The sequence below is a fragment of the Syngnathus leptorhynchus genome, chromosome 4 (assembly GCF_054491065.1).
Source record: "Syngnathus leptorhynchus isolate UIUO chromosome 4, UIUO_Slep, whole genome shotgun sequence".
Taxonomy (NCBI): Eukaryota; Metazoa; Chordata; class Actinopteri; order Syngnathiformes; family Syngnathidae; genus Syngnathus; species Syngnathus leptorhynchus.
Genome location: NC_141198.1, coordinates 17769853 through 17794161, shown reverse-complemented (window position 1 = coordinate 17794161; position 24309 = coordinate 17769853). Strand labels below are relative to the sequence as shown.

At 41.6% G+C, this 24309-nt stretch overlaps 1 long non-coding RNA gene across 2 annotated transcripts in view; it reads left to right on the top strand.

The window, feature by feature from the left end:
- Positions 1–24309, top strand: part of LOC147058589 (uncharacterized) — a 128538-nt gene that overhangs the window by 35920 nt on the left and 68309 nt on the right. For both annotated transcript variants that reach the window (XR_015065863.1, XR_015065864.1), the window contains exon 3: positions 18511–18595. This is a non-coding gene — a long non-coding RNA (uncharacterized LOC147058589). The remainder of the gene's footprint in view (positions 1–18510; positions 18596–24309) is intronic.

The following is a 24309-nucleotide window of genomic DNA, read 5'->3' as shown; positions in this document are numbered from 1 at the left end:
GGCAAACTTTCTGATGGAAATAGCACTGACCCCAGAGTGGTCTTGTCTCGAGTTGAAGCATTGTTGTAATCAATACAGGCTCTCGCGGGGGAAGGCTGGCGAGGACCTTTCGTTCCCCCGTTTGTGGAAATAATGGAGAAGACTGTTTGTTATTTTTCCCAGACATGTGGCAAACTAGCAAATATGGCCAGGGCATTGCAGGTTATGAAGCTGGCTCAGGGAAACAAATACAAAAAGGAACGCTTTATCATGAAACAAACAGCACAGCTCAGTTTGAAGCTGGAGGGAGCAGGCGGGGTCACCGGGGCGATGGGGCCGTGTTTGACCAGCTCATCTTAAAAAGGACTCTTGTTCACCGACACTAGGGACTTGGAGGCCAATATCTAAACTCCCGGCTGAGACCGACGTGAAGTCATTTATACGCTCACAAATTTTGTTCCATCGTGTATTGTATCTTTTTCATGGGCATGATTGTCTCCAATTAAATATGACTTTTAGATAATAAAAGACTCTTTGTCTTCTCCACAGAATTGCTAGGACATAAATAAAGGTCTTTTTAACATCCTCATAGTTGAATCAATATTAATCCAAACCATGTCTATATTTATTTTTATTAGATTTTTTTATCCCTCGCATGTTCATCTATGTCACCATTCTCATCAATTCATCTGTAAATGAATGCTAAATTGAAAATACTAATTATACATTTTTGGGTGGGAAGGCTAGAACAGATTAATGGCGTTTTCATTCATTCCAATGGGAAAAGATGATTTGGATTGCGAGTGTGTTAACGCATGCGGCTAAAGTTGCAAAACTACGTATATTCTTGTTGACAATTTGGTCACACCTGTGCTTTCTTTGTTCAGGCTTGTAATGACATTTCAAAAACAGACAGGGCGCCCGCTCAGTGGTTTGACAGCTTTATTTTAATGTCACGCAGAGGGACGTTATATGCCCGATCAGGAATGAAATGCAATCTCTTTTCGCTCCTGTTCTGTAACGTCGAACTCGGCTTCTTAACGTGAAAACGTTCCACCTATTTGTACAAAAGCAATCGACGTGAACTCCTTAGTGCGACACAGGCGCAACTCCGCGCTTGACGCTCGGCACGGCGTCCACGTTCAGCCTGGCTGAGCCCAACTTGTTTGAACGTCATATTTATTCCCGTGTTTTGTCAGGAAATTGACTTCCTGCGAGTTTGCGGCGGAGCCGAGCATATGGCCGCGGTTCTCTTGAGACGAACAGCCTAGCGGAGCGGGAGCTCGCCGGTGCCGCTGCCCTGCTCCGGCGGCAGATGCTCCGGGCTTCTCCACGATTAAGTGGAGATCATCACTGTTTTCTTTGAGCACCGCTGTGCCTTGTACTCTGAAGTGTTCCGTTAATCACTGGCTGTCTTCCTCTGCCTTCGCCACACAAGCTGTCAAAGCATTCATTAAGTTCCAAACTCCCTCGCTCGCTGGCTGGCTGGCTCGCCAGGAAAATAAATTGCGGGACTTGCCAGACAGGAAAAGATCACTTTGTTGCACCTCTTTGCTAGCGGGAGCATGAAAGCCATGTTTTTATATGCAGGCTTGTTAGAATGGTGAATGCGATTGCATCTGTAATGCTCTTCTTCGCTTCATTCATATTTCAAGCATTTGTTGTGGAGTGTACGCGATACCGATGAAGAAGAGTTGGACTTTGCGCCACAGAATGTTTTCCCCGTTCCTCCACGGGCCTCGTTTCCAGTACAGGCCTCCGAGGAACCCAAAACGTTTTTTTCTTTTTTCAAATAGCGCCCCACCCCTTCCTTCTCTTTCTGAATATTATTTGTCACAAATCACACTGGTGCTATTTATGCGGAGTTTACCAAAACCAAATAGTATGAAATATACATTTTGGTAACAAAAGGGATTGAGGCGTCCGTCTTTGTTTGCTCCTACATTCAGCCGACGAGGCGCAGCACCTGATCCCACCTCCGGTTTTGCCGCACGCACAATAATCCGTTGTTGTTAAACATCATGACACGCTTGAACCCTGATTGATCTTCATCTCCCGCACAAATAATAATGTGATTACAGGCTTTTCTCTGCCACTCTGCTCACAGCAATGAAAAAAAAAAAACCATTCGATATTTCCCTTTCACGTTAATCGCCTTGCTTTAAAGTCTACCTTGGTTCGCCATGGACCCTCTAATGCCTCCTTTCTTCTACCCCAACAAAAAAAACAACAACAGCATTCCGAATAACCTATTTGTTGAACACCCCCACATGCACATTGCTTCTCTCTTTCTTTCACAGCATTACTCCGCCACCATCAAAAGCCTGGCTTGCGTGTCCCGCCCGGCGTAGCGCTCATTCCTCCACAATAGCACGATGGCATGGCGGCGACGGCGCTTGTTGAAAGCATTTGCCTGGCAATGCAATAAATCTCAAGTTTGTAAATGAAGGATCCTGTTGGATTTCCAGGATAAAGCGCCACATCAACTTGTTTGGATAAGCAGAGATTGGTTCTCAAGCCTCTATGTCTATTTCTACATTTTGTCAGACACGCAGAATATGACTTTTTTTGCATTCGCTCAATCGTCCGATTTGTCGTTAGAAGTCTGGCCCTATTCATTTACTGGCTCTTCTGTTCACAGTCAATTATGGACAAACTGATTTGTATTCAGAAATAAGCAAGGCTCTTCAGATTACAGAACAAGAATGAGTTGATGGAACAAGCGCAAGTTAATGGAAAGCGAGTTAGAATCCCATCTTATGATTAACAATAAACAAAAGTGGTTTTAATCACAAACTATAGAGCCTGAGTACCGCCGTGTGCATTGCCCCCCCCCCCCCCCCCCCCCAAATTGCTCCACGACTCGCTAAACGTATTATCTCATCTACTCAGAAATCTATTCATAAGCGTACAAATTGCCACAGCAGTCTTGGCTCGGAACTGGCAAATTTTCCGACAAGGAAATTCCTTGTCAGGAGCAGCCAAGGGAGAAGGTGTCAGTTTGACGGCGCACGCACACTAACGCGGGAGGGAGCATAAGTGTTTGCCGCGCTTGGGTAGCGGTGCGTTTGATTTCCACGCTGACCACCGTTGATGCCAACACCGCAATCCTCATTCCATCTGCCTCCCGAGACTCTCCTCCCCCACGCCGCCCAGACTGAGGGATAGTGTGTGAGATGCTGGCAAAGTAAGTCCAGTGTGCACTTTTGGAACTTCCCCATTGTTAACGCACAAGTTGGAGGCCATGTGAGAATACAGTGTGGGAGTATTGCGACCTAAACTTCTATATCCATATCCCTCGGGGGGGGGGCTTCAAAAAGACGCTTGTTCTGCTCCTTCTCTCAGGCCTTGGGCTCTTCCAAGAAGTGAAGAGAGGTGAAGTAACGAGGTAGTCTCAGCTCACTTGTGTAGGAAGCCTATCATGACCCCTTTCGGAGACCTCGTCTCTAAATACCGTCATGTGACAAGATTGTTGACGGCACTCCGGAACTCTCCGCAGACGCTTTTTATCGTTTGCAGTTGATGATGTATTTTATCCTCCCCATGTAAATGAGAGAATATGGTTTTTGTGACCTTGTTTCAATCGAAGCCATACCGCGCTTAACTGTTCCCTAATATGTCCCCGGTCGGTGTATGTAAAACTGAAAACGCATTTAAAAGACATTAATAATTCTCTACATTTCCTTCCCCGGAAAACAAATTCTCATAATAGGATTTTGTCAATGTGATTTGAATAATGATCTCAAAACATCCAATTTTAGGCTACTTAACTAAATAGAATATTACTGATTGCAACACTTATTCATGGTAGGGCTTTCGGTAACCTTCTTTTCACTTTCTTGCCAACAGCCAATTTTCTCTCAATTAAAGCATGATATTAGCACTCACGAGGGCATAAACAGAAATAACTGTATGCAACTGAATATCATGCCTTGATTATGAGCTTAAAGTGTGGCTGCACAGATGGATTCTCTTTTCTATACTCATATTAGGGTGCTAATGTTTTTTTTTTGGGGGGGGGGGGAGTGACAAGATGAGAGGCATTTACCACCTGCTTGTGCACAAGTGGATGTTTACTTCATGTGAGTCTATTCAAAACAGGAAATGATATAACAACTTAGTCTACCGGCAAGTTGTAAAATTTGGAGTTCAACTAAGATTTACAGAGAAAAATGCATCAAAACTGATGATGTTGCGCAAGACCTCAGCAAACCTTGTGCATTTAAAGAATTGCTTCCAAAAGTGTTTGCTTTTCGGTTTGTTTTTGTGACGCCAAAGAGGCAATTCGTGATTATGAAGCTGTGCTATCGGAAAGGGTCTGGCTGCAAAGTGCAAAACAATCAATCCAAAAAATGTGGCAAAAACTGTTTAACATCTTTACATTTTATTACTGTGCAAAATTAAAAACAAATATGTCCGTTTTTGGAGAGGCTGGAACGGATTGATGACATTTCCATTCATTTCAATTCGGAACATTGATTTTGATTTGAGAACGTGGTCACGGACGGCACCACTGTAATTTACAATTTATTATGCGTTATGGAGAAACAACTGTAATATTGGCTACTGGTAGGGATTGTGTTGGCCGCATTGGCGATTCTACCATATTTCATCAAAACATCTGGAGACACCCCGAGGAAAATAAACATACATGAAGACCAGAGCCGTACTTGACTGCTAGTCAGCGGTGAGTTGGCTGAAGTTAGCAGGATGCTGTCTTAGTAAACGGCAGCAGCTGCTCTCAGTTCGAGAGAGCATGTCCCAGTCAGAGGGAAAAAAAAAACGGATGGCATCTACATTAATACTACCTTAATGGCCCATCTGGTGCTCCATAGGGTCCCTGACTGCGCCATCGACTCCTCGGCGTTTGACAGGCAGTCTCCAACGCACCAGACGCGCATGGCATGCCAAATGGAGGAGAGACGCCTCCGCGGTGCACAGATCTGTCAAACTTTCGCCGTCGACGCGCAGGCGAGCGAAGTCGAGGCAAGTTTTCACACGTGATTGCTTCCTGACACCATCGGAGAAGAAGAGGGGGCATGAGAACCACTTGGCTTGTCTGTCTCTTTCCTGTGCGCTGGCCTCAAATGTAGGCACTTTAATCACGTACACTAACACACAGTTCCCGTGGATGCTAAGAAGCCGTGACCAGATTAAACGTGAGGGAGAAAGCCAGGTTAAGATTAGCCAGTGGTGGATTCTCTGTGCTCTGATGGCAAAGTCAGATAGCAAATATTATTTTCGCTGCGAGTCACAGCCTCTCTCTGTAAACAAATACTGGAACAAATTACTTCATTGGAGGAAAATGTGGAGGCTCTTATCAAAACACCACAGGGGGTTCTGCTTATAATTGGCATAATTGGTTGACGGAGCAGGGAGCAGGCCATGATGTGCCGCAGTGATGCACTTTAGAAGAACTGCACCAACATGGCTTTAGGTCAAAAGATTGGGCTTTTAGATATTTCTAAATATGTAAATATGAAATAAAGATGAAAAAATAATAAACATGGTATTTCAAAATCTTTCAATATAAAGTCAATATAATAAAAACTAAATAAATACACATGATATTTGTAAATAATAATAAATATGATGTTTCAAAATCTGTAAATATGCAATAATGATAATAAATAAATGAATACATAAATAAATATGATATTTCAAAATAGTCCAAAAAACATTTGGGGAGATTCTTGTCAGTAGCTTTTCTTAGCCGGTCCACCTGCTTCCATTAAGAAGAGCCCCACTCTCCGTCGTGATTGAATCCTTTCGAGTTTTTCTCTAGCTGCCAGCAGACATCACAGTGCCGCAAGTATGTATCACAGTGCTCGGGCTGAGCTTCTTTTCTAAAACGACTAAACTTCACACTAAGGTAAAACACGGCTATGTTTGCCACCACTCTGTACTGCATTTTACACTTTTTCTTGAGGCCATTTTGGAGTGATAGCAGCAGTTCAAAGATGGAATGGAAGGCTCTTTTAGGGAAATGCATTTCAAAAGGCTTATCCTGTAGGTATCCCCGGAGGACACCTCAGGGATAAACAGCAAAAAAAAAAAAAAAAAAGAAAGAGCTGAAGATGAAAAATGAAAATTGGAAAGAAGGCACAGCTGTCACTACAACAGAAAAATATTGAGAAAATAAGGATCCTCTTAACCTGCTGACGTCTCTTCAGCTACTCAACTTCACTTTCTGGAAATCCAATTGAATTTTAATCAAATCCATGATTGTGTGATTTAGCTTCATTCTGACCGTCTCCTATTTAGACAGCCTGCCTGTGATTTGAGTTTCATCATTGTATTGCCAGATTTGCTTCAGAAGTGTCAAAATGAATCAAATGATCGGCAAGTAATCGATTGTAAAATGTTTTCATTCATCGAGTCATCGTTTCGAGCCTGTTTGATCACGTCTTTTTCATTCCTTGCAACATATCACAAATGATACAACTCAGCACAACAACACTTGGGACATTTTAATGTAAGAAGGAAGAGTTGATAAAAAAAAAAAAAAGTTGAGGAGGTGGAATGCTCGACACAAAAATTGGTTTGGAGGTTTTGAAAGCAAAAGAGGAACTCTTCAACTTTTTCCTCTCATTCCCAGATGTGTTGCAGGCTAGGCGTTGCCTTTGAGGAGCTTGTGGCAAAGGAAGCAATATGCAAACCTCAATATGTGAATACAGAGGCCCCCCCCCCCGCTCTCATCTCTTTTCACAGTCTCCCCCAATCTTCCTCTCTTCATCGTTCTCTCTCTGGACCTGGCGGCTCCTTAGTGGCAAGCCCGGCAGGAGAAAAAGACTTGGTGTGGGTGGTGGTTGGTGCTACTGTGAGTGAACCTTCACTATCTCCTCAAGCACATCACTGTCCCCTTATTACAAACCCGCACTGAATCCACTCATACGTCCTCCAATAATATCATTTAAGGAAAAGCTCAACAAAATGACTTTTACTTTAAATATTCAGGAAAGCACTTTTGTAATATACTTTAAAGCCACTAGGGGGTGTTTATATTATTGTACAAGTTCGGTGCCATAATTTATAGTTCAAGGTCAGAATCGGGATGGTTTTTATTTCTAAAATCAGGCCGAGGGCAGAAAATGGGTGACCTCAGCGTTACGCTTGATTTTAAAATCTAGACGAGATGTATGAGGTCCTCGTGGGTGTGAAGACTGACGTCTCAGTGTGTGAATTTGGAGGTGATAATTTTGCAGCGGTGCAGAAGCTGGTGCTCGGGTGTTTCTAATGACAATAACAGAGAGCGTGTCTGGGCGTGCTTTCAATCGGCTCCCCAAAAAGTAATGAGTCTGACTAAGCCCGGTCATCCCAACTTCATCAAAAAACAGTAGGAAATCTGCAAATGATGTATTACATCCTGTGGTGATTCATCAACAGCACATGTCAGAATGATGCTGAGCTGAAAATTAAAAGGCATTCTTTCATCAACGGTATTTTTATAATACAAATGGAAAGTGGGAGACAAGATTGTTGAGGGTAAACTTGAGGATTTTTTTGGCGACTATTTTGAAGATCTAGCTATAAACGACATTGTTTTACTCAAGCGCATAATTTGATTTTTTTAATAAAATAATAGTTTCATAGCCAAACTCTCACCGTCATGACAATGTATTTTTGAATTATAAACCAATGTATTTTGACAATGACAATGTATTTTTCAATTATAATTCTTAATTAAAAAACAACAAAACTGGGAAGTTAGTTCATGAAATGGTAAAAAAAAGTTCTGCTCATAAAAAAAAGTATATTATCGGCTATTATTTTTTGAAGACGTAAAGATAACGACAATCAACATTTTTGTCCACATCATCCAGTCAAAATTTTTGACCTCATAATACACATTTCTTTAACGTCCCTTGTTTGTTCCATTTAGAGCAGACCGCAAGCTCAAATATTGTCCACGCATGCATCATCCTTGTGTCATCCACACTGGGCGACTCCCTACCTAAAATCCACAAATAACCCGCAAGACAGATGCAGCCGTAATTAGCCCGTGCTGTTGTGTTAAGACTGTCAGGTTGCGGCGAAAACCAAGGCAGGCCATTTTTAAGAAAGTGAAGGACGACTGCAGCGATATAGATGAGGAGGAAGAAGGGAGTATTAGAATGATAGCATGATGGATGCGCATTATAACGCCGGCATCTGGCAACAGCTGCTGTATCATTTCTGACCGCCAGCTTGCCATATAAATATTGCTCCGATCTGTCTTGTACTAGCAAGTCGAAATTACTTTAACAAGTCAATAAACCGCTTTAAATTGGTTTTTTTTTTTTCTTTTGCCATTTCACAACATATTGATCTCGTGTGTCTGTTTAAACGACTTGGATATTGTTTTGCCCATCCTTTGCTTGCCCCCTGATCAAGAAAGTCTATTGCTTGTGTAGGTATATATATATATATATATATATATATATATATATATATATATATATATATATATATATATATATATATATATATATATTAGCTGATATGTCAGAAGGAGCAAGGCCGGTTTGATGAGTTTAACCGGTCTCATTTGTTAGATTTTTTATGCCTCGAAATGTAATCTCTGAAATAAATGTAAAGCGGACCGACATTCCGTGTAACCTGTCATGGCATGTGATTGTCAAAGGAATGAATTTGTTTCATGATCAAATTACCGCCAAAATAAAATACATACAGGCTTCTATTTTTTTTCAAATACCTTTTTCAGTATTTGATATGTACAAATTGGAGAACACAGCATCTTTTTGGCAATGGCGTACGCTTTTGAACAGTTTGAACATAAATGGCGGTGCAGCACATGTAGACAGTAAGCTAGAACAATACTCGAAGAACCCCAGCAAAGACATTTGAGATGAGTTTTTTTTTTTTATTGTCATACCAACAAAGCTGTTAAAGCTGCAAAAGGGCAGAGCAAATCTATCCATTTCCTTCTTCGGCTTTTCCAGCTGCGGCTGTTTGTCGATACAAGATATTAAAAATGCAGAACACACGTGCTGGCTCGTCAAAAATCTCAGCAGCCTCGTGTCTGTTTTCATTGGGATTTGTTCTTCTTGACGAGAACAGATGTTGGGAAAGCCAGCAAATTGGAGCTGAAGCGGCTCTATAATTACGATGATTTTAATCAGGGTCTGGCATTTTGACCCATTTATTTTCTTACAGTGCTGATTGCACCACTGCACAGTTGCGACAAAAGTGGAGCCAATAAATAACCTTCACATCAGATGCATATCACAAAACCAGCACACAAAATCTGCTGAATTAAAAAAAAAATCCCCACATGCTTCCACTTTGATATTTTATAATGATAACCAAGAAAAAAAAATCCATGATGTGAATATGGAGTTGCTATTATTTCTTTCCAAGTTCAAATTCATGAAATGCAAAATAAATGAGATTCACCATAACAGCTTCTATGAGCACGTGGAAATATTCCAATCTTCTCTTATCCATTTGCACCACTATCAGTAATTTTCACATCAGTGATAATAAAGCAGATTGATTATTCATTTTCATGCGTCAACACCATTTAATTGTGTAGCGAGAACACTCCAACTCGGGGTCAGAGGCTCTCTCCCTCATTTACAAAGAGGCCCATCAACAACACAAAGACACCCCTCACATCTCACACAATCTTTTCTCTCCATCACAAGCACACATCTCACTAACATGCCCAGACTGCATTTTACAAAAAAAAAAAAATCCTCTATCAAGCACACACTGTGCTTGGGTCTTTCAGTCCCATGCCATTATTTTTTTTTTTCACTTTTCAATTAATACCCTTTAGGTGGCATAGCACCCTACAAATGCCCATTGTGGTTATGGAGTCTACCAATAAAAGCACAGAAATATTTTTTTGATCCAGAAGACTTGAATCATTTAAAATTCCGTTTTGTATTTCACTGCAGCCAATGGATGTTTGCGGTTTCCAGGATCTGCTTTGGAAATGTTTTCCTGTAGAGCTCGAGGAAGAAGTGCCCTCATCTGGCCCTTCCGTCTGTCATTAGGCCTCTTCAAACTTTTTCTCCGCTGGCCTCTGAGACCTCAAACTACCAAATTGGTTGAATTATGGTCAGTTATGTGAAGCGGACCAAGAGGCCCGAGTCAGTGGAACAAACCACTTTTCACTATAAAGAGGTAGTCTGATACTTAGACAACAACACCAGTGAAAGGACGCCATGATGCACAGATTATTATTCTTTTTTTTTTTATTATTTTGTTTGGTTTTTCCAACATTTTTGCCGTCATGTCTTATAGCGCGGAATAGTCACAGCCTACTGTTGATGTCTTGAGACTGCTTGTGATTTAGGGCTATACAAATAATAAACTTGATGTCTAATTGACAATAGCGAGGAATTGTAAGTGGTTGAATAACCATAATCATTTTTAGAGGTGATATTTCTTTGGCTCTTCTACTTACAATGACTGTCTGCGTTAGCTCAGCAGAAGAAGGACTTTCTATTCGGACCATCTGAGGGTAGGGTCGGAGGTCAACTAATAACCCAGGTTACAAATAGTTGCTGAGAAGGGCCTACGCGTGTGGAAATTAGACTGAGGTGCTGTGAGAATGACTTGGCCCCACGAGTGTTTGTCGTACAAGGCTGTATTTTGCAAACTGAAGGTCCCACCTTTCGTGCGGTGAATTGGGGTCAGGTTCAAGCAATCTTCATTGCTAGAGCAACTGGAATACATTTAAGGTTTTTAACATTTTTCCCTTCAGTCTTGTGTTTCAAGGTTGCCGAGTCCAGATTCTGAAATTCCCTGCTTGTCATTGTATTCTGTAGAATTTTATCATCCAAAGTTGTTTTTCCCCCCGGTTAACTGATTTAAGAGGTTTAAAGTGCTAATATCTGACCTCCTTGATTCCCGATTCATTTATGCAGTCATTCACGCTTTCTCGTTTTAAGCCCAAACTTACAAGACCAACAATTAAAAAAAAAAAAAAGCCTCAACGAGGAAGGCTAAACTATTTCGCGTGGCCTCAGTCTCCACTCCAAACCTTCTTCTTCTTAGGAACACAAATGCAAACGCCTGAATCCATCCTGGTACTTGACATTTTGGAGGTTAGAAAACATGCCTTCTTTTCGAATGTAATGGCCCTTGAGAACTTTCAGTGAATTGAGTTTGTTCTCAGCAAGTCACACATAAGCCGGCCTTCGCTGATGTGTGAATCTTTGTACTCGAATGCAGTCAATGTATCAAAACTTTAGTTAAAGGCCGAGTCAACCCGGCTCTGCTCTTAACAATAACTCGTAAAGGATCCCACTTTTTAGCTATTGTTTTAGGGACGCTCGTCAAGTCGTCTTTTGTCTCTTTTGTAGACTTATGATTTCATCAAGTGAAAGCCGCAGTGCCAAGGCCGCGATTCAACAATAAAATGCTATAAAATAGTGTCGTACACACAAGAAGGACAGAGCCTTGCTAGCAACCGAGAAGCAGGCGGCCAGCAATGAATAATTACTCTCTTATGACATCAAACTTTCCTCGCTGGAAAATTGAACAAAAATGTAAAGCTCAGAAAAGTAGAGTGAGCATTTTTTTCATGGGTGGAATCTGAACTTGGATGATAATATCCAAAGGAATGCACATTGTATGGCCCTCTTTGTTTTTTTTAGTCTTCCCCTTATCAGTCCAAGGAAAGACTTGAGTGCGTAGGTTGTAGAGAAGTCATGTCAAACGGCTTGATTGTGTAAAGGGAGCGGATTAAAAGCCTTCTTTGCAATGGGAGATGAGGTTCCCGGCTTTGGTTAGTCGCTGACATCTTACAATATCCAGCAGCCCGACTGTGGCCTAATCTGTTGGTTTTACACGACTGCAAATAATTTCCATTCGTCAGACTGACAATAGAAGCGCCACCTTGTTCTGCATCGTGGATTACTGTACACAGCCTCCTGTCCTGCTCCTGACAATGGATTTAATTGAATATCCACCCGTAGCTAATTTGTTGTGCGCTGTGTGGGAACACGCAGAGACAGAATGTTACAAGCCTCGACAAAAACACGTGTGACGTGTGTTCCTTGCTGTTTGAATATTCAAGTTCTTTTTTATGCTCACATAAATAAACATGGGCTGAATTAAATTGTGACTAACTTACAGTTGAGTCACATGGAAGCGATCATTTACCCTTGACCATAAATCAACTCTTAAATACATATAATCATCTTTTTAGCTTGGCATTACACTTGCGCTTAAGCTAATTAATCCTCAATGTTTGTCATACACAAACAATGCCGATTGACTCGTATATCTTCCGGCATGACGCTTTTCAGGTAAATACTCGTTACCGAATGACTTTGACGTTGACATTGGAAAATTTGGACGCGATGAATCTTCTTTTGAAAGACATTAAATTCCTCCTCTGACATTGGGAGCGGATCCGTGTCGACTTTTTGAAGTGACAGCGGTACTCCATCCCGCATGATTGTGTTAACTAAAACACCGCCCACATGTTTGCCTTCAACTAAGTAGCCCTTAACTGTTTGGACAGACAGCTGGCAGTTGCACTTAATGTATTTGTTTATTTTCCAGATAAGCGGCCTCTTTTGTGGATAAGCAGCTGATGCTTCCCCTTCTGTCAAGCTGGGACAGGCTGCAGGAAGATAAAATAGTCTGTTAATCTGGTGCTGGTGAGCAGCGAGAGTGATGTTATTGACCTACGCTGGCAGCAATGTGTTTCAATTATACTCTGCTAGCCATTTGTCAGGCAAGCCGAGTGATCGGCTGGGGGGGGAGGGGCGGAGTTCAGGCAGGCCCGCGTTCGACTCGTCCTCCATCACTTATGATGTGTCTTATAGGAAAGTGCTTTAATTGAATTACCCAATTTATTCTTCAAGCAACGATGCCCTGACTCCGATCGCTGATGTGAGACAATTAGATACGTGTTTAAAATAAGACCAGTGTGCATATGTCATCGCTCCGTGGTGTAAATGGAGACTGACTGGATTATGACAATTATCTATTATAGTTGTATATAGTACATATTATGTAACAATCCCGAATGAGGTCATCGAATTTGGATTCCGCTAACAATATCATGTTTGTCCTCCTGACTGTGGTTGGAGCGTTTATATCGAAGTCGCAAACTGTTGCTATGAATGTCAACTCCATAGTGTCGTCCTGAATAATTGGCTAAGTAACATCCGATCGTTCGATTAATAATCGATACAATAAACGATTTTAAAAATATTTGATATTCACAGCACTGCTGACTCCGGGATGCATTTAAGACTTTTTCCAAAGAGTCTTTTCAAGTGTCTATGTGTCTCGCAAGAAAACAATGTAAAACAAGATCAAGTCAAAAGTTTGTTCGCCACTCCGAGAAAACAAAAACAATGCCAAACTAGATTGAGTGAAAACTTTGCTTGCCACTCCAAGCTCAGCAGATTCTCTTGCATATTTTTGGTTGGATTTGCAAATTGCAAATGGTTACACGAGATTAATTCCCATCAAGTTGAATTTATTCAGCTCGAGCAGCTGGAAGAGGTCAAAGCGGTTCTTGCCGACTGTCTGCGAGCTGTCTGAGACGGTCGGGGCCGTCAATCACCTGGGCCGCCGTTGCAGGTGCGGGGAACGCCACTGGCCTACTTGCACTCTGGCCCATACACCTGCTCGTTCACTACGCTCTAATTGTCAATTCATTTATTTCCCACAAGTCTCCAACTCCTGCTGAGTGCGCCCACTATCTTCCTCTAATCTCGCCAGCTCCTCTTGTTAAGAGTGAAGAATTGTGAGTCGGAATGCTCTCGGTAAGCGTGTAATGTACACCAATTATGGTAATGCGCCGTGTTGCAGATGGGCTAGTTGTGATTGCTGATTTTGGTGTCTGAAAGTGCGTCGTGAAAAGCCACGTGTTGCAATAAGTCCGTGACACTTTGTAAAAATGCACATTCGGAAAAGAAAATGCCAATGCTATGCAGATGTTTCTTAATATAATTGAGTGATTTGCTGATGGATGAAAGAAACATTGAATATAAAATAATGAAAGTCAACAAAATGCTCAGCCAGAAGCAATTTGTTGCCTCAAGTCTTGCTACCTTTGTAGCACGGGGATTCCTGCCAACATTGATTCTTGTTTAGTGTGGTAATTACTGGGGATGCGCTGCAAATGTCACCGGCAAATAAACTGTAAGAATAACCTTAAGAGACCCTTTTATTCAATCTGGATAGTCAAAATTGGCAGCAAATTGGTCGAAAATAAATACAAATGGAAAAAAAAGGGAGTCAAATACCAAAGCAGTGGAGAAGCAACAAAAGCCATTCTTGATGATGGATTTTTTTGAGATTTGTGCAATAAGATTTCTTTGCCAGGCACACTTCAAGTATTGCACATTTTGTATTCTAGTGCTGCTAATAAAAAAATAAAAAAAAATTCATTCCAATCCACTGCATTTCTTGATCAGTGGCTGAATCTATCACCTAGTAATGGCCTACCAACACTTGACCGCAAAATGGCCTCCATGACATCGTGAGCTCGGGGAAACGGGAGATCCGTTGAGCGGGCCGGCCGACCGGCGTCATTCTATCACCTCCTGAAATTGATGCCAGAGTATCTCCTCCTTGATTAACTTTGTCTGGAATAACAATGATAGCTTTAAGTGGATCTAATTGAGGCACCCCCATGTGAAGTACTTACTCATTTTGTCTGTCCTTTTAATAATTACATGATCACTTTACACCCCTGCCTTTTCCTCGGGAAGTGCGACGGCGCTTGTGTTGAAGTGAAATCTCATTATTGCTACTGAATTACGAGCAGTTTATTGATCCCCGTGGTGGATTATGGAGCGCTAAGTTAGTCTAGACAGAATAGTTAGCCACATGACGAAGGGGGGTGGGATTGGATAGCCCCCAAGGGGAGAATTATTTTGCTCACTTAGCAATTAATGCCTGGCAGGTAATGGAATTTAAGTTCATGCTAAATTTGCCAAAAGCCTTGACATGTGAGGTGATGTACTCGTAAAAAACATTAAGAGGAAAAATTAACCAAATGAGTGGCCAGACTTCAGTCGGGTACGGCCTTTGCTGATATCCAACGTAGGTCGGGTGAGGTTGTTTGTGTGATGAAGGGCTCATTGAATGGCTAAAGGCCAAAGTGCTGAGTAAGAGAGCGAGCAGGATATTCATCTCAGTAAAGCCAGGGCTCGGTTTTAAAGCGATCCATTATTATCTTGATGAACGTTTCCTACCTTGCCATCCACGGTGAGCGGACGCCTGTTTGTCCTTCAGTAACCGACATTGTGTCGCCGCTTTATATTTATTTTACAAATAAATCTTGCATATTTATTGGTGTTAAAATGTTACATTTGAATGTCTCAAAAATAAATAAAAAGATAAAAAAATATATAAATATTATTTTTTCCAGTATGCTTGATGAAAAAAAAAAACAAAGTTACTCAAATTTATTTACAATATAAAGCCCGTTTCATACACAAGTCAACTTAATGTGCTTCCAAGCATTAACAAAGAGAACTAAAATGTCTGACAGTAATATTCTTGCCAATATGAAACAAGGTTTAATTCTCTGCCCGACGTTTTGGCTGCCTGTTTGATTTTGATCAAGGGATATTTACTGCCATTTCCAAGTAATATGCGCATGTACAGTATTGCCGGGTTAGGTTGCAATGCACAACGAGTGTGGCTTTAATCAAAAATCCCGCCTTGTTAGGTGCTGGACCTCCAAAATGAGACTTTGCGTGTCTTTCCTGCGATTTGCTCTGTCATCTTCAATTTAGGTAAATACAGCACATATGGTACATGGATAAACCTGGCTGCAGTTGGAAGAGAAAAGCAGTGGATTTGAGACAGAGATGAGAAGGAAGCGGCTTATTATCCTGCTTTTACTGCTCCTCTGCTGACTTGGGAAAAACACAGCAGCCTTGACCTTGCATAGCGCCGCCCGTATACAGTACCTCTAATGATCGCTGAGTAGCTTAATGATAGGATATGTTGGTCCCCGACTCTTTGACTTCATTTTGACGATTCGTTTATGCGGTTGTGTCGCACACACACACTCAGCCTTGGAAAACTCTGTCAGCAGTTTGAGCTAGGAGTGTAGCAAATGAGCTGTCCTATTGAAAAGAAATTGAAAGTCGAGTGTAGTGTTTTGCTGAAAGTGCTGCTTTGGCAAACCTGAGAGGAGACGGAAATGTACCAGACTTTGAAGATGTTGTTCCTCACTTTATTTGTGTTAAAAGGGGGCATGAATTGGGAATGAAGCTTAGAACATTACGAATAATTTGTAGACCGGTTTTTACAATCTAGTGGCCAACTCAATGCAGAGAGCTCCAAACGTTTAGGACAGGCTTTTACATTGAACATTGAAGTTTAGATGATAAATTATAAACGATACTGACCTCAAGTATTATATTTTACAACATGAGTATTCTACTCGTCATCATTTTTCTTTCAGCTATTTGTTTTGATCAAATGATATACATGGCCTGCTCAGAGCTCAAGTTCTTCCTTCAACCCCAATTAAGATTTTATTAAGCTGTGAATAGGAAGGCTAAAATTGAGGGTTATCACCCGGGGCCCCTCTCGGCTCACCCAAATGAAACACCTATAGTGACCTCTCTGATTCACCCAATATCGGGGTGGCCCACTCCCCTTCACATCTCCGCCTCATCAACCTTCTTGTTGTGTGGTCTCTCATTCCTCTCAGCGTGAAGGCCTTTACGGTGGGTGGCAGGGGAGGAGTTGGGTGGCCCCGGGGATCTTCTGTCCCCGGGTGAGTGAGTGTGGACAAGAACTTGTTTGAATTCATAATTGTGCTCTTGTGAAGGAAGAGATTTGTAAAGCAAGGCTGCCTTAATTGTGTGGCCCGGCCCAGTCCGGTGAAGGGTGCGAGCGGCTCAAAGCTAATGTAATCTATGCTATTAGAGAGGGTTAATTAGCCGCTGAACTGGCTCCTGAAGAGCAGCCGCTGAAGTGGGTGGGGGGTGGCGGGCAGAGGAAGGCGGGCAGTCGGGATAGAGAGGTCTTCAGGGAGTCATTAGAAGCTGCTTGTTGTAATACAGCCACACAGTCAATAAGGCTACTCCTCGGAGAAGTGCGAGAAAGGCAACGGATGAGCTGAATGGAGAGAGAATTTTACAATGTGGGGCGGGAAAAAGTGGATGTTAGAAGCTACGACTCGTTCGGAACCCGAGATGGTACACCTATGAGTGTAATGTCGGCTTGATCTTGAAGTTCGCCTTTCATCCCTGTTTTTACTGGTTTTTTTTTTTTTCTTAAAATTATGTGCTAGCAGTAGCAGCTTAGTACTTGGTAAACCCTGTCACTGTTGCCATGGTAATAAAAAGCTATATACTAGCAGTTGGCCCCATGGTAAAAGGGCCAAGGTGAGCTTTTTCTAAATCGATTCGATTTCGATTCTGATGGTTCTAAATCGATCAATTGCGATTTGATTCGAGTCGAATCGATTCAACCTGTCCTTAATTAATGAAAATAGCTAAAGTCTGAAAAATAAATATGAGTTTATTTTTTTTATTTAATGTCCTATTAATCGATTATGTCAAATTATAATAGTATCGATTCAAAATCGATTAAATCAATTTTATTTCTTTTTTTTTTTTTACCCAGCCCTAGTTATAAGGTTGTGGAAAGATATGCTGTAAATATTAGCATTAGCTCTGCTAATTTTGGTTGATTAAAAATGTAAGTTCATCTTAAATTTTCAAATGACAGTTGAGTCACATTTTATAAATTCAATATGTATTTAAGTACTACCATAATCTTACAGAAAAAAGTGATTGATTTTGAATAATGATCCGGTCTTTTTAAGCATAGGTAAAGATAAAAAGCAAGTGCGAGTGACTTTTTGCGATAGTCTACATTAGTCGATCATGGGTCTGCTAAGCAACGAGTAGGCTGTTAGTGCTTTGGGCATTTTAATGCTGATTAATTACTTTCCCAGGCTGAAGCAATCCATTTTTGTTTGTTTGTGGATGATGTGGCTTTATCTTGACCTTGAGGTGAAGAAAGAGGAAGAAAAACGAGAGAGAGACTTCCACAGTAGAGTTATACCCTCAATCTAATCGTGGAGTGAGGTGTTTCTCCAGCCTCATCAGATCAATGGAGAGTAAATAGCCCACACTTCTTGTTTCACAGCTCAGTATTGATCTTTTGCTCAGACTCGGCTTCCTTTCCCCCAGCTTCTTGTGTCTTTCAACCCCCGGGACTGTGCTGATTGCCATAGATTGGACGAGCTAACAAGCGCATGATGAGGAACCAGGTTTTCTTTTCTTCTCATAGGCTGTTTCATTTTTTTTTTCCTTTGTGGCACTGGCATGAAAACAGACAGACAGACAGACAGACGGACGTACTCTCAGAGACTTGCAAAAAAAAAAAAAAGCATCAGATCTACACAGCTCGGCGCAATGAAGGGCTACGCTGTTTCTTTCTTGTTGCCTCTGTTGTCAACGTTGTTCCGTCTTCTGCTTGAAGGATCTGCTAGCTGCAAGGAGTACACCAACTTAGCTTCTTCGACATACTCTACGTGCTTTTACCTTGATGGAAACTTTTTTTATTTTTTATTTCCAGCTGGCATCACGAAGGTTTCCGAAGACTCCCGTCATCTTTGAAAAGTGGCCTGTGGAGAGCGACTCGGCGGAGTGGCGGCTTGTGGGTGAGTTCAGTATCTGTTTGGAGAAGTCGTGATGTGATCGGGGCGGGTGAGGAGATGAGTGGAGAAACTCCTCCCCACTCACATTGTTACACCCCTGATATGACTGCATAGGTAAATTAAAGTGAGGAGGAAAAGCTCTTTTGTGTACCTTGGATGCTCCATTTAATGCAATGAATTGAAATATTTGACACATAACGGTAAATATTACTTCACACTGTGTTGCTGAAAGGCGGGGATCAATACAAAGTGTGTTCATCGACTCCAAAGGTTGTTTGTGCGGCAAGCAAACAACGTAAATGAAATATGTGATATTTACGGTCCGAACAGAAAAGCATTGGATTGCTGCAAAAAAAAAAAAAAAAGATTGTGATTGTTTTTTCTTTTGAAGTTACTTATTTGAATCCATCAATCAGTCTACCTGACAGTCTTACTACTATTACTATAACAAGACAACTTTATTCATATAGGTCATTTACAACAGCTGGAGCCATAACAAAGCGCTTGACATTTAAATCAAAAATAAACTTTCAGGAGCAGTTAGTTGCTCTTTTAATATCCAGACCATGGAGAGCCGTAGTACAGTATGTCATATTCTTTTTCATTTGTAACTTATTTGATCCCATTGCCCCCAATTCCTCTCCGTCGGATGTAACCACGCTCCAATTCTTCCCTCTCGTCTTGGCTTTGTTTGCATGTGATATTTTAGAAGACGGTGTGAGGGATGACAGTTCTAACAAGGCCTATTAGGCAACCCTCAGGGTGCCCTCAGCACTGATTTGAGCACCATTAATTTTCTATTATAGAGTGCTAAAGATGTGCCCCTGCACAGTCATTCACCTTGCTTATTGAGTCTCACACACCAATTGTGGACTTTTTCCTGGGCAGCTTGCCGCTGTAAGTGTAGCGTGACCTCTCTGGGGAGCTAATTTATTATTTGCAGATATTGATCTGGACGTGGAGGCCAGCCAAGCTGTGTCCTGTGTTGACTCTGCTCTGGCCTGTGGCGACTTTAACCGTTGCCAAACTGGAGCACACATGCTGTACTTGGCCTGTGTTCAAATCCTTGTATTTCTATGATTTTCAGATTGTGGGGTTTTTTTTTTTTTCTTTTCCAGTTTCTTGTTAACCATATATGTATTAAACAGAAGGCAGCATTATGATATGATGTATGGTAAGGTCTTATGTTTAAACCTTGGCTTATCATATAAACGCAGACACTAAAACACATATTTAGATATAGACGTACTCGTCCAAGGGAAATAAAAAAAAAAGAAAAATTACTGCTGAAAGAAAAGAAAACAAATGTACAAGGTCAGACGGAGCATTTATCAAACTATGCGCATCGCTTTGGTACACAGCAAAGGAACAGTAAAGGTTATGACTCCGAAACGGCAGATAACAGCAGCCCGTCATGACACACCGTCTGGAGATTCCCCTATGACAAGGGATATTTCTCAGAGGGCTGCCCTTGGAGCATTTCTTCATATTCTTTCTCATGTATTGCGGTTTTATTTTCAGTATAATATTGAGTTATACTTCAGACAGCCATCTGACCAAAGATGTTATGAAGAAAGGGACTCAAACTAGGAACTTCGGTACGATACATCAAGGGTCGGATTCCCGGCTTTAGGTTGCAGAGGTATATCGTCTTTAGTAAATTGTCAAATAAATCATATTGATTCCATTACATGTTACCCGCACATGGAATTGGGTGGTCGTGACTACCAACTGCCGAATGCTATTTCCAAAACCTACACGAGCTGTTTTGGATTTGTGGATCAAATAATTTTGCCGGAATCGCTCGGCCTTGGTTTGGGCACTACCGAGAGCCATTCCGGTAACTGCTACTTTTACACGACTGAGCGCATTCCATTTGAAGTGTTTTGGTCTTTTTCAAGTGGCAGCTGGAGGACCTGGACTGTCTGGGTGGGTGAACTCTTCTATTCTGCTGTCACCACAGCCTGACCCTCGATAAATAATAAACAAGATCTGTCATTAACTTGAGGGTATTAAAGATAAAAGAAATATTTGGACATGATATAAATGTTTGACCTAATGTGCTGTAATTATCAAGGCTTGGCAAAAAACAAAAATCAGTTTTAATGATTGTAATTGATCATCTGCATCAAGAGTGACAGAAGGCAACTTTTGGCAGAACCAATCAAGCGCGTCTCTTGCTATGAGGCAATCGAAAACAAATGTCGACAGGAACGCCGTTTTTTTTTTTTTTAACCGAGAGATGAGAACAGAGGGCATTTGAGCACTCTGTTTGATAAAATATCCAGATGTGGAGCATGTGTTTGAAGTTGGAATTTGTCCGTGGGGGAATTTGTCTCCGCTATTGATGATCCTCTTACATAAACATACTCTCGCATAATGTATGTACCTGATGGCCATTAAATGCACACACATTGATGTTTTTTCTTTTTTTTTTCCAAAGCATTCTGCTATAGAAGTACCTATCATAACTTTGACATCAAACAAATTGTCAACTGAGGTCTTAACTCTCAAAGAGCTATTCATACTTGTGAGGTCCAAAGTAGGACCTCGACGTTTGTTAGTTTTCCGACCAAACTACACACACGAGGTCATGTTATCCAGAGGGCTTCTTGACATCCTCATCTTGGTCAAACCTAATTGGTATTTAATCTTTTTGTTAGTCCTCAGAGGGCATAAAGCAGTGTGTGTTGTTTTTCCAAGGAGCTCGACTCAATATATCACTGGAAATATTACCAAGCAAAGGGCAAAAAAGTAAGATTCAGATATATGTGCTGAGATGCATTGTAAAAGATAGACCATAGTTTCCTCCCTGTGATTTATTTGGATAGAATCTAACTCGATCTTTATGGCCTTGAACATAAAGAAAAGGTCAGGAATTTTCCCAGCGACAAAGCGCCTGTAAGAAAGCCAAATTTGTCCACACTATCTCTGCAAAGATGATTTCATGCTTGACAAGCTGTTGTTGAATTTGGCTCGACCTCAGAGGCTGGCACGTATTCATCTCTCATATGCGAGTCACTAAACCTGAGGCAGAGGTCACCCAGAAGACATCTCTGATGAGGAAACATGGTGGAGTGGATTTTCCACTGTTGCTGAATTGATGTCTGCTAATGCTGTTATGGAAGAGCGGGCAAGCGGCCCGTGGAGTCCTGATGGAGAAAGAAACAGGGGGAGGAAGCCACCTCAGGCACCCTTTGTCTGGTTCCGTGCAGCTTCCAAAACTCAATTGTCTGCCCTCTGCCAGAGACCACAGTCTGTGGAGACACTCTTCACAGCTGTCTATACTCTTGCGGGAAAGTGCGTGGACAGAAATGGAGAAAAAGAAAATACGTGAGATGGGACCAAGTGGATCTTAATTTTGATTTTCCAAGTGAAGACCTTAATTATCCTTAAACTGTTATTGAGTCGTTAAATTAAAGAGCCATTGATTTTGCAGCAAATGAAAATTATAATTGCCGGTAAACAGTCAATCAAAAATACACCACTTCGTCTTCATCAAACTTAACCCAAGTGTGAAATAACTAAAACATTCGATGCAGTAGCTGCCATTTTTGTTTGTAATATTCTTACGTTTAAAATGATAATTTTATGGATTACCGTCCATTTTGGATCATGGGTGTGCAAATCATCAAGCCAACGTTCTTGTCTCATCAGTAATCCAGGCAATTGGCTATACCAGAAAATGTCCGCAAGCATTGATGGAGATGTATCTTCAACTTCATGGTGTCTTGTGAAATCCAAATCAAATGTTCCCAAATTTGACAGCAGAAGCGTGGAAATGGCAAGACTATGACGACTTGGATTCAGCACTTTGCATTAAGTTTGACTAAGCACTAATTGGACGCTACCTGGCTCCACATCACAAGCTGCTCTGAATGGGATCAGGATCTGGCTCTGGCTAACAGCAGGCTCTTTGGTGTTTCTGGCTGATTACCTTCTTGCAATGGGAAAGGGATGATGATGGTTGGTGGTGGTGGTGGTGGTGGGGGGGGGGGGGGATGAAGATCCTCTCTTCTCACACAGGCCCTTGGCCTTGTTGGCATGGTTCTAGCTTTTTGATTTTGCCTGATGTCCCTGAAATTGATTTTCAGCCATGATTGCCTCTGTGAGGATGATCAAACATTTGGAATAATTGCTGCAGTATGACTGTGCAGCAGGGAATACCGAGACTTCCCCTCGCCGTCCTATGTGGATGATTCTTACTGATCTCTGTACAGTATGACTTCATATCGTACCTCTAAAATCTTTTCCAGTTATATGGATTCATTAGACGTGTCCTATAGAATCTGGGAATGAAAGAAGGACATCCAAGAAAGGAGCTGGCTGATGGTTTTTGGTCGCTAGTCCTGTCAACAAAGTTTGGTTGGTTTATATAATGTGGAGATCTTTTTTGACTCATCCTGGAACTTACCTGATATTTTTGAGGAAAGTTTCTAGATTAAAATATTAAAGCTGTTCTTACAGTGACCATTCATTTTATTTTGAATACATTTAGAAACATCTAAAAAAAAAAAAAAGAAACCAAAGCACCGTGAATACTTTCAATTCAAATCCTCACCAACTAATCAAACAGTCCAGTCTGGTTTCGCTAATATTTGGACTCCACATAATGTGTAGTACTAGTATTTTTCCAAACACAACACAGCACGCTGGCTTCACTCGTTTTACTGCTCATCATCTCTCCCCGTCTGCTCCAGCTTGCACACATTTCCAGCCATATCTTTTTGACACCTGTAAAATATGGAAGTAATGATGTCTACTGCGGACGGATGGCTGAGTGAGCCTGCAATGGGGCCATATAGCTCCATGTTCACCTTGAGGTCACTCATTCGATTCAGGGCCTGCTCGCTACTGATCAGAAATCATTTCCATCTAATGGCCGAGCGGAACGGAAGGAACCGAGCGTCTCGGCGCTTCCCGCATTCCCTTCATAATACGGAACAAACCATTAAACCCTCGCTTGCTTTTGCCGGTGGCTCGATCCAGAGAAGTGAAATTTGTGGCGGTTGGATGACCGACCGCGGCTATAAACACACTACGTTTATCATGTCTTTCATCTCGCCGGTAGACCATTCAATTGTGTTTATAGTAGCGCTGCACCACTTTCTTTTTGGTATTGTATCATTTTACGGTGACTAGAGGACGGTTTTATTATTCTTATTATTCGACGAGAAACATCTCATAGCTGCGCTTGCCTACAAGTCTTTCTCTCACCGTCGACTTGTTTGCTTGGGGATTAAAATACTCATTCCACTTATATCGTACGATTTGATGTACTATATTTGTCTAAAAACCTTTGTCGTATGTTTGCAGTGAAAGGTTCCCGGTTCGAATCTTCTCAATGGAACATCGATGTGGTGATTGCGTATTCTCCCCGTACTTGTGTTGACTCAAACAAAGAAAACTTTGGGCTTTGGGTGGACAAGTGGTTTACGTGTTAAGCAGCCAAAGGATGGAGCGTCTAATCCGGGCGACTGCACTGAGACTCGGCGGGGTTCAGCAGACTACGCCACCCAGCACTTTCCTCTCACAACGTTAAATTCTTCTAAGTCCCCGTAACAAAGAGCTCGCTCATGCTCAAGTCATCACTTCCTGTTTCAAAACTACTTTCACAGCTCAAAAGCTCAGGAGACACAAGTGAAGGTTAGTCCGTTCAATAAGTTATCATCTCGCCGTGTTTCTTCTCAATTATTTACTCCTGAGGTGTTTATATA